An 11,311-nucleotide genomic window follows, 5' to 3' on the forward strand; every position below is an offset into this window, starting at 1 on the left:
AGAACAATGCATTTCTTTTTTTATACTTTGTGTCAGACATAGTCAATATATTTGACAATCTTTGTCTGATTAATCACACCCACATTTTTTTTCACCCTGTGAGGGGTTCAGAACAATGCATTTCTGTCATGACTGAAATCGCCCGTTCATACCAGCAGCCAGGAGAGGAGGGGAAGGGCCAGCCTGTATCAGTTTGTGTCATGTCAGTTTGTGTGTTCAAACTGTATGTGTGAGATGAGATGGGGTGAGTGCTGAATGAGTGTCATCAGTGACATCATTGTGGACACGCACGCACGCACGCACGCACGTCCGCACGCACAGCCTTCCTCTCAGGCCTGGTATCAGCTCAGTGGCTCTCTGATAAAAATAGCTCTCCATTATTCATTAAGATCCAGTCCTCAGAGCTCTTTCTGTGTGTGTGTGTGTGTGTGTGTGTGTGTGTGTGTGTGTGTGTGTGTGTGTGTGTGTGTGTGTGTGTGTGTGTGTGTGTGTGTGTGTGTGTGTGTGTGTGTGTGTGTGTGTGTGTGTGTGTGTGCGTGTATGTGTGTTTGTGTATGTGTGTGCACACCCTGTGTGTGCGTGAGTATGTGTGTGCATGCATGTGTGCCTGCATCGTGCGTGTGTGTGTGTGTGTGTGCGTGTGCATGTGTGTGTGTTTGCCAATGTGTTTGTCTCCGTCCACTGCCCCTCAGCTCATGAAGCTTTAACACAGAACATGCTGAGAGAGGACGTTTACACGCCCTTGTGGACCCGTGAGAGGTCACTGAGCTCATTCAGTCAGTGGTGTTTTTCCGGAAGGGATGTGATGCGCTTACATTCCAAGGTGGAACATATTAGAGGTCACAAAGGTCACACAGTCAGCAGTGTTGTCTTGAGGGGACGTGCTGCGTTCCATGAAGGTGTGGACCTGTGAGAGGTCAAAGGGGTCATTCATTCAGTATTGCGTTTTCTAGGTGACATGGTAAAGCTACAATCAGGGATGGACATAGCAGAGTTCAAAGACGTCATTCAATCAGTATTGCGTTCTAGAGGTGACATGGTTTGCCGAAATTCAGGAGTAGAGGTCATATTAGAGGTCAAAGGGCTCATGAGAGATTACCAGGTGATGTCTGTATGCTGAAATTGGACAGCTACAAGCCTATCAGAGGGCACAGAGGCCATGTGCACAACACGACTCCATTCATTCTGAATGGGATTTCATTTTATTCAACACAGCCATGTTGGACACGTCAGATGTCAGCGCAAATCAATTATGACTGCACAGCAAGCTGTCAAATCAGGGGCATCAGCGCTATACAGGGGCACAGTGGGGCACCGGGAGATACTGCGAGCATGTGAAGTGCGTGAGCACATTTTTTTTGCCAGTTATATATTTTAAAAAGCTTGTAAATCAATTATATTATTATTGCAAGTTTAGTAAATGTGCACCATTGTGTGCACATTCTGTAGATTAATCTGTTTTCCAAACTTGAGCTAAATTCCAAGGTAGCAAGGTTGTTGTTTTTTCTTCGTGAAACTCATCCCGGGGCACAGCAAATCAATACCCAGGCACGTGCCCCTATAAAATAGGACTAGCAACGCCCCTGTGTCAAATGTGACAGGACATGACAGGGGAGATTTTTCAATAATTTCCTCATGCAGCTGTTCCTAGACATATATTTAGACCTGATTAAACAACTATAGAGTTGAATCAGACAAAAACACCCACAATGTAAGTGACAGAAAAAGGACCCCATTAAATCAGCATAGATTGTTTTTTTTAACCTCATAGCGCAGCACCTATGTTATAACCTTACTGTCACCAAAATTTAAATGTCTATGTTTCTTAATCTGTTACTCAAGACTCTCGGCACTGTCATAGCAATGTTGTTATGATTTAGCTGAGTATTTTCAGCAAATAGTGAATAGGCCCCCCGGCGACCCCATTTGTAGTAAGAGGCTACGTTAAAAGAAATAATTATTAAATACATAAAATATAAAAATCTCCATTGCTTGTTTCCATCATTAGGATGGAAGTGGACAATGGGGGAAAAACTGATATGTTGCGACTTGAGGTGCAATGTCAGCTTTAGTCCAGTAGGAGGAGGATATGACAGTTACCGCGCGGTCACATCGCCAGCGTTGAGTGCGTGGAAAGATGCGGAAGTAATTGACTTTGTATGGGAGAGCAGGCGGCAGAAGCATTAAAAGCCACAAAGCGTGTCTAGAGTCAAAAGTGTGAAAAGCCGAAAGCGTCAAAAGTTGAACTTCATCTAAAAATATGTAATGAGCTTGGCAGGCGTCAGCCAATGGAATGTTCACATTTTTCTAAACACGAGCTTCGGTTGGTCAAGATTCTTGGTCGAACGCTTCAGGTTGAATCTTTTGCCTCGTTCAACGCCCCTGAACTGTGCTTTCCAGGCAGGAGTCAGCAGCGTTTTAGCTCTTTCAACGCCGTGCGGTGTGACCGCGGCATAAGTGATTGTCACACTGGGTGTATTCCAATATGCAGGGCCGTCCTCCACAGTGGAGCCGGTGTTTACAGAGTAGTGAGCGAGACTGACATCAGCTAAATGGAGTGCCAGTCAGTGGTGACACGCATCCACAACAGGAGAGAGAGAGAGAGAGAGAGAGAGAGAGAGAGAGAGAGAGAGAGAGAGAGAGAGAGAGAGAGCACACGTGTACGTATGTGCATGTGTGGTGGGTTAGTTCAGATACACCGCGCTCTTCCGTGTGGTGCGTCTCCAGTTGAATAACTTGGAAGGTGAAAAAGTGGATCGCACTCGGGTTCTTCTTTTCTTCTTTTTTATGTCTTATTATTTACATAGCAGCAGAAGTGTAGACAAACGTTTCGGCTGTTGCCTTCGTCAGTGGCTGATGAGACACTGATGAGACACTGACGAAGGCAACAGCCGAAACGTTTGTCTACACTTCTGCTGCTATGTAAATAATAAAAAATAAAAAAGAAGAAAAGAAGAACCCGAGTGCGATCCACTTTTTCACCTTCTATGTGGTGGGTTGCAATGGACATCTGTGACCTCTCTATGCCTCACTCAGTGGCCTCTCTATGCCTCACTCAGTGACCTCTCTATGCCTCACTCAGTGGCCTCTCTATGCCTCTCTACCAAACCCCAGAGAAGTTTCAATGTTGACAGTGCTGTGCACAGGCAAAGAGGCCACACAGGGATACAATAACCCACAAGCGTAAACACACACAAATTTACCAAGACACACACGCGCACGCGCACACTCACACGCACGCACTCACGCACGCACCCACGCACGCGCACACACACACACACACACACACACTAACACACGTCTGCACAGGCACACATACAAAATAGAGAGAAAGAGAGAGAGATAATCAGATGGACTAAGTGCTCATTATATTAATCACAAAAAAACAACACAAAAGACATTGTTCAGGCTACATTGACATTGTGCTGTTTTAGCTCACCAATTGACAGACATAGAGAGCCAAGTGATAACAATCACTCAAAAGCAACGTACAGTAACTCAATCTGATGATTATGAAGTTCAAGGAAAGTGTTCTTCTCAATGAGGGGAACGTGTCTATGTTCCCACGTTACTAAGACTTTTAACATTATTTTTTAGGCCCATTGGTCCCACAGCATATTCCTGCTGCTCCATGTTCCCACATGTCTAAGAATTTGTTCAAATTTAGGCCCTATGTTCCAAAGGCAGGTTCTCTTAGTTTAATCAGAAACGTGGGAGCATAGAGTTCTAGAACATGGGGCCTATATTTGAATAATTTATTTAAAGGGACACTGTGCAGGAAATGGTCAAAAAAGGTACTGCAACTATGCTGCTCATTGAAACTGGGCTGCTTATTGCCAAATTTGATCTTTACATGAAAGTTTACTGAGAATTTGACGGTGGTGGTAAGTATTCATGAAAAAGGTAACATTAGTGAATGGGCAGCATGAATTCTGGAAATAAACAACTAAAACACAGTGTGTCTTTAAGGAGTAGCAGGAAGAAGCCGTGGGACCAATAGGTTGTGGGAACATAGAGCTGACTCCCTCAAAAGGAGTGGCCTACATGTACCTTGTGTAATATGAGAGGACACAATATTTGAGGAGAGCAGTGCATTTCTGTCAGGACTGAAACTCCCCCTTTCATCGTAGCTGTCAGGAAAAGAAGGGCCAGCAGTGTTACTAGATATGTCTGATCAAATCCCGCCCAAAAGGTTCTCAAAAACCGCCAAAATGCGCCAAATTCCGCCCAATTTCAACAAATTGCATTGATTGCTATGGGCATGACACTACAGAAAAACGCCAAATGGCCAATTATTCCCGTTTTTACCCGCAGACAGCCATCCGAAGCAGCCCAATTGGGCGGGTAACCTACCACTCTGGCAACACTGTTTATGTCAGGACTGAAACTCCCCCTTTCATAGTAGCTGTCAGGAATTGAAGGGGCAGCCTGTCTATCTGTCGGCCACATCATTTTGTTTGTCCATACGACTAAAAGCAACACATCAAAGCAACATAACTCACTCTGATGATGATGATGACGATAATGCTCATTGTGGGATGTTCAGCAACAAGTGAAGATGAATCAGTCTGTGAGAGGATAATGATGCTCACAATATCCATCCTTTTCTTAATGCTGGTAAAGTGAAATGATCCCAAACTGAACAATTTTAAACAAACGAAAAAAAAATACTCTATTTTCTCACATCGCAGAGCTTCAAAGACGCCCACAACGCACAGCAGTGGATCTGGTGAAACAGCCCCAAAGTCCACTTTGACTTTATTTTTGTAAACATTGCTGAATACTATTATTGTAGAGTGTATAAAAGGTGGTTGATTACTTCAAATGAAGAACAAGTCTTTTGACCTTTTTGCAGCAGAGATTTTATGTTCCAAGGAATGAATATCTCTCTCTCTCTCTCTCTCTCTCTCTCTCTCTCTCTCTCTCTCTCTCTCTCTCTCTCTCTCTCTCTCTCACACACACACACACACACACACACACACACACACACACACACACACACACACACACACACACACACACACACACACACACACACATTCACCAGCATTTGTCCTTATGGGGAAAGGTCCAAGCTTCTATTTCTAAGTATTTATAAGTAAACCCAGCTCTTGTGTAAGAAGTAAACATGCCATTAAAGGGGTATGCCACTATTTTGGGGCTTAATACAGTTACAATCGTTGGCCAGGGTTTATATAGGTGGTAAAGTGACTTATTTTTCATGTAAGCCGTTGTCTTGTTTTAAGACAAGTTAAAAGAGGGAGTATGTCGCTAAGCTAGTGAAATTCAATGGATCCGTGTAGCATCACTACACTGAAAGAAAATATTCGTTGGATCTACATGATTTTAATGTGTACATCGGTCCCACACAATCCAATTGTGTAAGGTCAACATGATTTCTTCCCCTATATTTATTGTGTAAGGTTTAAGTGATTTTATCACCTTAAACGGAGGTGATTGGATCACCTCAACCTAACACAACTTATTCATGTTCCAGCCTCATAAAAATGTGTTGGAACAATGTGATTTTTTTAAATTGTCACAAAATGTTTTTTTCACCTATATCAGAGGTGATGAAATCACCTTAATCCTAAACAATTAATTGGTATTCCATTAACCAGAAAATATGTTGGAAGAACACAAAACTTTGACATAGTTTGAAATTATTTTTTTCATGTTTATTGAAGGTGATGGAATCATGCATACAGCTACATTTCAGTAACATGATTCTTTAGTCTCAATCCACCCCCCCCCCAAAAAAAAATAAAATAAATAAATAAATAAAAAATATGGTAAAAATATTAGGTCTAGGCTATACAAATGCATTGCAGATCACAATTTGATGTACAGGCATGTGCAAACAAAAACAAAAAAAGGAGTAAGAATTCTGTGATTAAATGTATTGACTTTCACTGTACGCATGTAAAATGCACACAGATATACAAAACATAAGGACAGTCACAAATAACTGCTACTCTTAGACCAATCAACGAGCAGGAAATACAACGAGCAGAGTCTGTGAACAAAAAGAAAGTCCAATTCGCTTTAAAGGTGCACTGTGTATTATTTTCAGTAGTTTATTTTGAGATTTCATGCTGCCCATGCACAAATGTTGCATTTTTCATGAATATTTACCACCACCAAACTTTAAGTTGTCGTTATGACTGGGGAAATTGCTCTTTCCATACATGAAAGGGGGAGGAGGAAAGAGAGGAATCTTCTCCACTGGCTGTCATTTTGAATTTCTAGAAATACAGATTTTTAGTAAACTTACTGAACTTTGGTCATACTAACACATTTTCGTTTATTACTAAGTAAATATTCATGAAAAGGACACAGTTGGTAATAGGCAGCACCGTTTCAATGTGCAGCATAGTTGCCTACTCTGGTCACAATCCTACACAGTGCACCTTTAAGAAAATAATTTGTTTGGTTGCTGTGAAAAAGTGCTCTCTGGCTGGATTAGCATCCATGTGCACACATCGGACACAAATAAAATTCACTCTACATACAGTTCTTTTAGCTCATTGACTAAGTGCATTAGTCCACACTTGTAGGTGTGCGTGTGTGTGCGTTCATGCGCGTATACTGTATGCATGTGCGCGTGCATCTGGCAGTCCACCATTCATTTGGTTGTCCTCTTTGTGGACCACATTTGTGTTATTACCCAGTCTTATTTAAGTCTAGTCTTGGTATTTTGTTTGTCTTTAGTTTGGGTCAAAATCAACACAGTATGTACAAAACATATGCACACTCAAGTACTATTCTTAAACCAGCAAGGAGCTGGAAGTGCATACAAGCAAATTGATCTCTAGAAAAAAGGTACATTTCACTTAAAGAAACAAAAATAACTGCTGTTTTTTAGTTGCTGAAAAAAAGAGTCCTTTCCGATTGGGTGTCACGTGTGTGACAGACATACACTAAAACTGACAATGTCCTTTGGGTGGGATGCCCAATCTTCTGTCAGAGCAGATTCCAATAGTGATGTCTTCAATTGCTTCGTCTACGGCAACTTCATCCATGACCTATTCAACACAGACAAAAGTAAATAAACACAAATTAACCAAGCCATTTGAATTAACAAATAAATCAACATTAAGCTGGGCAGTAGGTTAGTGCAAAGTCCAAAGCATGTCCTCTGTTCCACTGTCAAGATTCTCAGTTGTAATTCTGATGTGGGACCTGGATGATGATTTAACGCTGGTGTGAATTGGCCTGAGGTTGTCAAATACCAGAGCCAAAGCTGTGTAGTTGCCTTCATTCTGCAGGGATGTCAAACTCAAACCCAGGGCCAATTGTGACCCATGAAGTAATTTTATATGGCCTGCAAGATCATTGCATAGCATGACAAGACTTTGACATGAACCTTGGTGTGTCACAGGAATACCAGTGGGCCCAGGCCAATGAAAAAAGTTCACTCTCATATGGAACAACACCCCAGGTCTACTGTGTCCTTGGCTGGGACCTACAAGGGGCTTGTAGTAGACAATCAGTGATGCCAATCCTCTATTTAAGGTGTTTCAGAGCACAGAGATGTAAGGATCAGTTCGTCTCAATTAAGAGAACAAGTTTCATTATGCATATACAGGTACGATATATACTGTTCCTTGCGAGGAGACTTTGAAGGAAAAGTCTACTGCATTTCTCTGCTCTCTGATATTCTCTGATCTGAGATGAATTGAGAACCTCTCTGGCGTTTGTGCATGCGTGCAGTAATATGGCATGCAGGGCTTATCTGTCAAGGGGCTGAAATAAGAAGTTATTACAGTTTTCCCCATCTCAATACGTTTCCCTGATAACTTAAGTGATTAAAAATAAAACATGCAATATTCTAGGCAGACATACAATGGGCAATATAATGAAAAGCGTCACACAGCTTGTTTCTACATAGAAGATATTAATATTTCTTTTTGTTTAGCTGCACATGCATTGTGTAGTAAGTGTATTGGAATAAGGAAACCGTGGGATAGCTTGCTCACTTTCAACTGAAGCCTCTCAATGTCATGTTGAGCATAGCACAATGCATACAAACTAACTAGTGTCACACTCCACACTGAGCGTGGGAACACCAGGGAGGTAGTCATCAAACTTCTCAGATCAGATCATCTTGTCTCAGATAACTCCAATTCTAGTACTAAGCAATAATCTAATATTCACTGGTCAGAGTACGACAAAATTTAAATATAAAAATTCGAGAAGCAGCTCCTTATACCACTGGAATATTTAGTCACCCCCTTTCAGGTAACAGCTAATTTAAAGCAGGAGTCAAGTTGTTAAGGTGCACTGGGTAGGGTTGTGGCCAAAGTGAATGCTTTACCTTGTGGACTTGGAACAGTGCAGGGCATTGCAGTGGGACTGTGGTGATTCTTTTCAATTCAGCACTGATCTGAAAAGACATAAAGAGCCCAAAGGATTTAACAATCAAATCATTAACATTAGGAGAAAGCCACACACACATTCAAGAAAGGAGATAAAATGCTGTAATTCACAAATCAAAACATTTAAGACAATCCGAATTGAATGTCTTACCTTGCAAACTTTGAACAGTGCAGGCCACTGTGCCAGAAGTCCTCAGAAATGGTGCATCTTGTACAACTTAATGAAATGAAGAAAGAAAGAAAGAAAGAAAGAAAGAAAGAAAGAAAGAAAGAAAGAAAGAAAGAAAGAAAGAAAGAAAGGGAGAACATTTGTAACCTGTGCAGCATGAGTTCTGGAAATAAACTACTTAAAAAAATCACTCTCTGCGCCTTTAAAATCACAGACTGTATCATGATCTGCTTCAATTGTCATGGTACATGTTGGAGAAATTCAGATTTCCAATATTGACGCCATGCATCCAGCCTAAAACCATGTCTGTCCCACTACCACTTCTTGACCATGAGCATGGGACAGTTTACTTTGTACTACTCACTTGGTTAAGATCACACATGCTTGACACCATCCGAAAAAATGTGTTCATGTTGGTGTCATCAGACCACAGGACATGGTTCCAGCAATCCATATCTGAAGTCTGTTTGTCTCTGATGAAACCATGATGAACACATTTGCTTTATATTGTTTCAAGCATGTGTGATAGTAGCCAAGGGAGACGTATAAAGAAAATAGTCCCATGTTTACGGTCAAAAATGGTGGTGGGACTGATTTGTTTTGGGATTCTATGAATGGCATCAACATTGGGAAGCTGACTGCCACCAAAAGAAACATGCATATGAATGTACTGGTACCATGACTACTAAGGCAGATCATGATCCTCTCTATGGGGTTTTAACATGCATGGGTGTAACTCAATAGTAAAAAAGGCTTTCTGCTCAGGAACCATCAAGTAGACAGGCAAAAAATACAGAAACTTACATCAGCCAATTCAGCAACAGTTGCTTGGATTGCAGGGGAACTGTGGTTATTCTTTTGAATTCAGCACTGATCTGAAAAGGCATAAAGAGCCCAAAGGATTGACAAATCATAAACATTAGGGAAAAGCCCCCCACACACACACACACAAATTCACACAATATAAAAACCTTATAGACAATCAGCATTGAATGTCTTACCTTACAGACTTCGAACAGTGCAGCAGAAGTCCTTAAAGAAAGAAAGAAAGAAAGAAAGAAGGAATTGGTGAGGTTAAGCATTTAATAAACAGCACAGGATTCGTGAATGAGGAGCATGCATTCTGTAAACTAGGCTACTTGTAAACAATGCTCCACTTAAAAGAGGAAGATATAGGCAAAGTAAAACGAGATAAGGCAGTGCATGCTTTGCATTGCACCATAAGTGCAACTAAAAAAAAAGTGATATGCACTTCAATAAATAGGATACTATTCCCACATGTTTCATCCAATTCCCTGTGCAAAGTTTAAATTCAGGTTATATGCACTCTATCTAGGTCGGTTGTTCTTTGACTTCGTGTGCAGGAAAGCTTACATTTCATTAATCTTCGGTTAAGACCACAAGTGCATGTGTGCATTAAACACCTGGGTTGGATAAGAAAAGAAAACTTTAAAAATAGAATACTTGGCTTAAAATGAACACACCGAAACGACGCCAGCCCTCTGTTCAGGTGAGCATGCAACGTGTTCGATCAAGTTCTAGTTCTGTGCATACCCCTCACCACCCCTCCCCCATTAACGGATCAGACCCTCCCGCGCAAATATAGCTATTAACTGAAGATAACCAACTAGATTGTAGATTGCAGTTTTTACTACATCCTTTGAATATCCTAAATGTACATATTTTCCATTCTTTTCTAAAATGACATGGGGCATAGCCAACTGCATGTGTTTGCAGTGCACCTGTTACTAAGCAAAGAGCACTGCGCGGGTAAATGTAGTAGACTCTAAGCTCAGCTTCCACACACAAAAGACACAAGAGCAGTAGTACATCGCCCACCATAAATGAAAGTACTTCAGTTACTTACTCAATTTCGTGTATATCTTCACACATGACAACACTATTCCAGCGAGATGAGACTGAAGAGTAGGACCGGGCTGACTGAGGCGAACGCACAGGTCTGTGGGCGAACGATTCTCTGGCTTGAAACTTTCCGGCTTCTTCTTGTCTTAGAAAGTGGTGCACTAGCGCCACCTCAGGACTGGAGGCCACCCCAGACACAACTTAATCATGTTCATTCAAAGCATTAGAAACATGCCAATTCAGCAGTCTCCAAGAACACATTATCCTTATTTGATGAAATCATGTTTACTCAAGGAATGTTAATGAATTGTTTTGCATCTATTTACTTTATATAGGTTAATTCAAAGACCCGCCATTCCCTCTTTTTTCAGTGTAGCTTAGCGACATCCCTCTTTTAACTTGTCTTAAAACAAGACAACGGCTTACATGGAAAATAAGACACTTTACCACCTTTATAAACCCCAGCCAACGAGTTTAACTGTATTAAGCCCCAAAATAGTGGCATACCCCTTTAGGGAAGGAGTGCTACTGCAGTTCCCTTCATGTCCAGACTCGGTTCAGTCGGAGTTCAATCCTGTGGGTTCACGTACAGGCTTCTTTGAGGATTTAAAAAATAACGCTTGTCGGTTGGATGGATTCATGCCCTCATTAATCCCTTTTAGAGCAGAAACAGCAGATAGTATTTGACATTTTGGCCCTGATGAAATGACTCATCTTCTTGTTTATTTAGAGGCTGATGTTTTCAACGTTTTACATTTAGAGGAATCGTAAAAGAAAAAAATGAATATAAAAGTGTCAACTGTCAAGTAAAGATCAAAACACCAAATTAGTCGTGTGTGTGTGTGTGTGTGTGTGTGTGTGTGTGTGTGTGTGTGTGTGTGTGTGTGTGTGTGTGTGTGTG

The 11,311-nt window shown here is 41.3% G+C and overlaps 1 long non-coding RNA gene across 1 annotated transcript; it reads right to left on the minus strand.

The window, feature by feature from the left end:
- Nucleotides 1–5,770: 5,770 nt before the first annotated feature.
- LOC134455402 (uncharacterized) lies at nt 5,771–10,776 on the minus strand. The gene is made up of 6 exons (XR_010036105.1): nt 10,415–10,776; nt 9,549–9,579; nt 9,352–9,422; nt 8,530–8,595; nt 8,318–8,386; nt 5,771–7,025 (listed from the first exon to the last, which is right to left on the minus strand). It is a non-coding gene; the product is annotated as an uncharacterized LOC134455402 (long non-coding RNA).
- Nucleotides 10,777–11,311: the final 535 nt, after the last annotated feature.

The sequence above is a fragment of the Engraulis encrasicolus genome, chromosome 9, assembly GCF_034702125.1.
Source record: "Engraulis encrasicolus isolate BLACKSEA-1 chromosome 9, IST_EnEncr_1.0, whole genome shotgun sequence".
Lineage (NCBI taxonomy): Eukaryota > Metazoa > Chordata > Actinopteri > Clupeiformes > Engraulidae > Engraulis > Engraulis encrasicolus.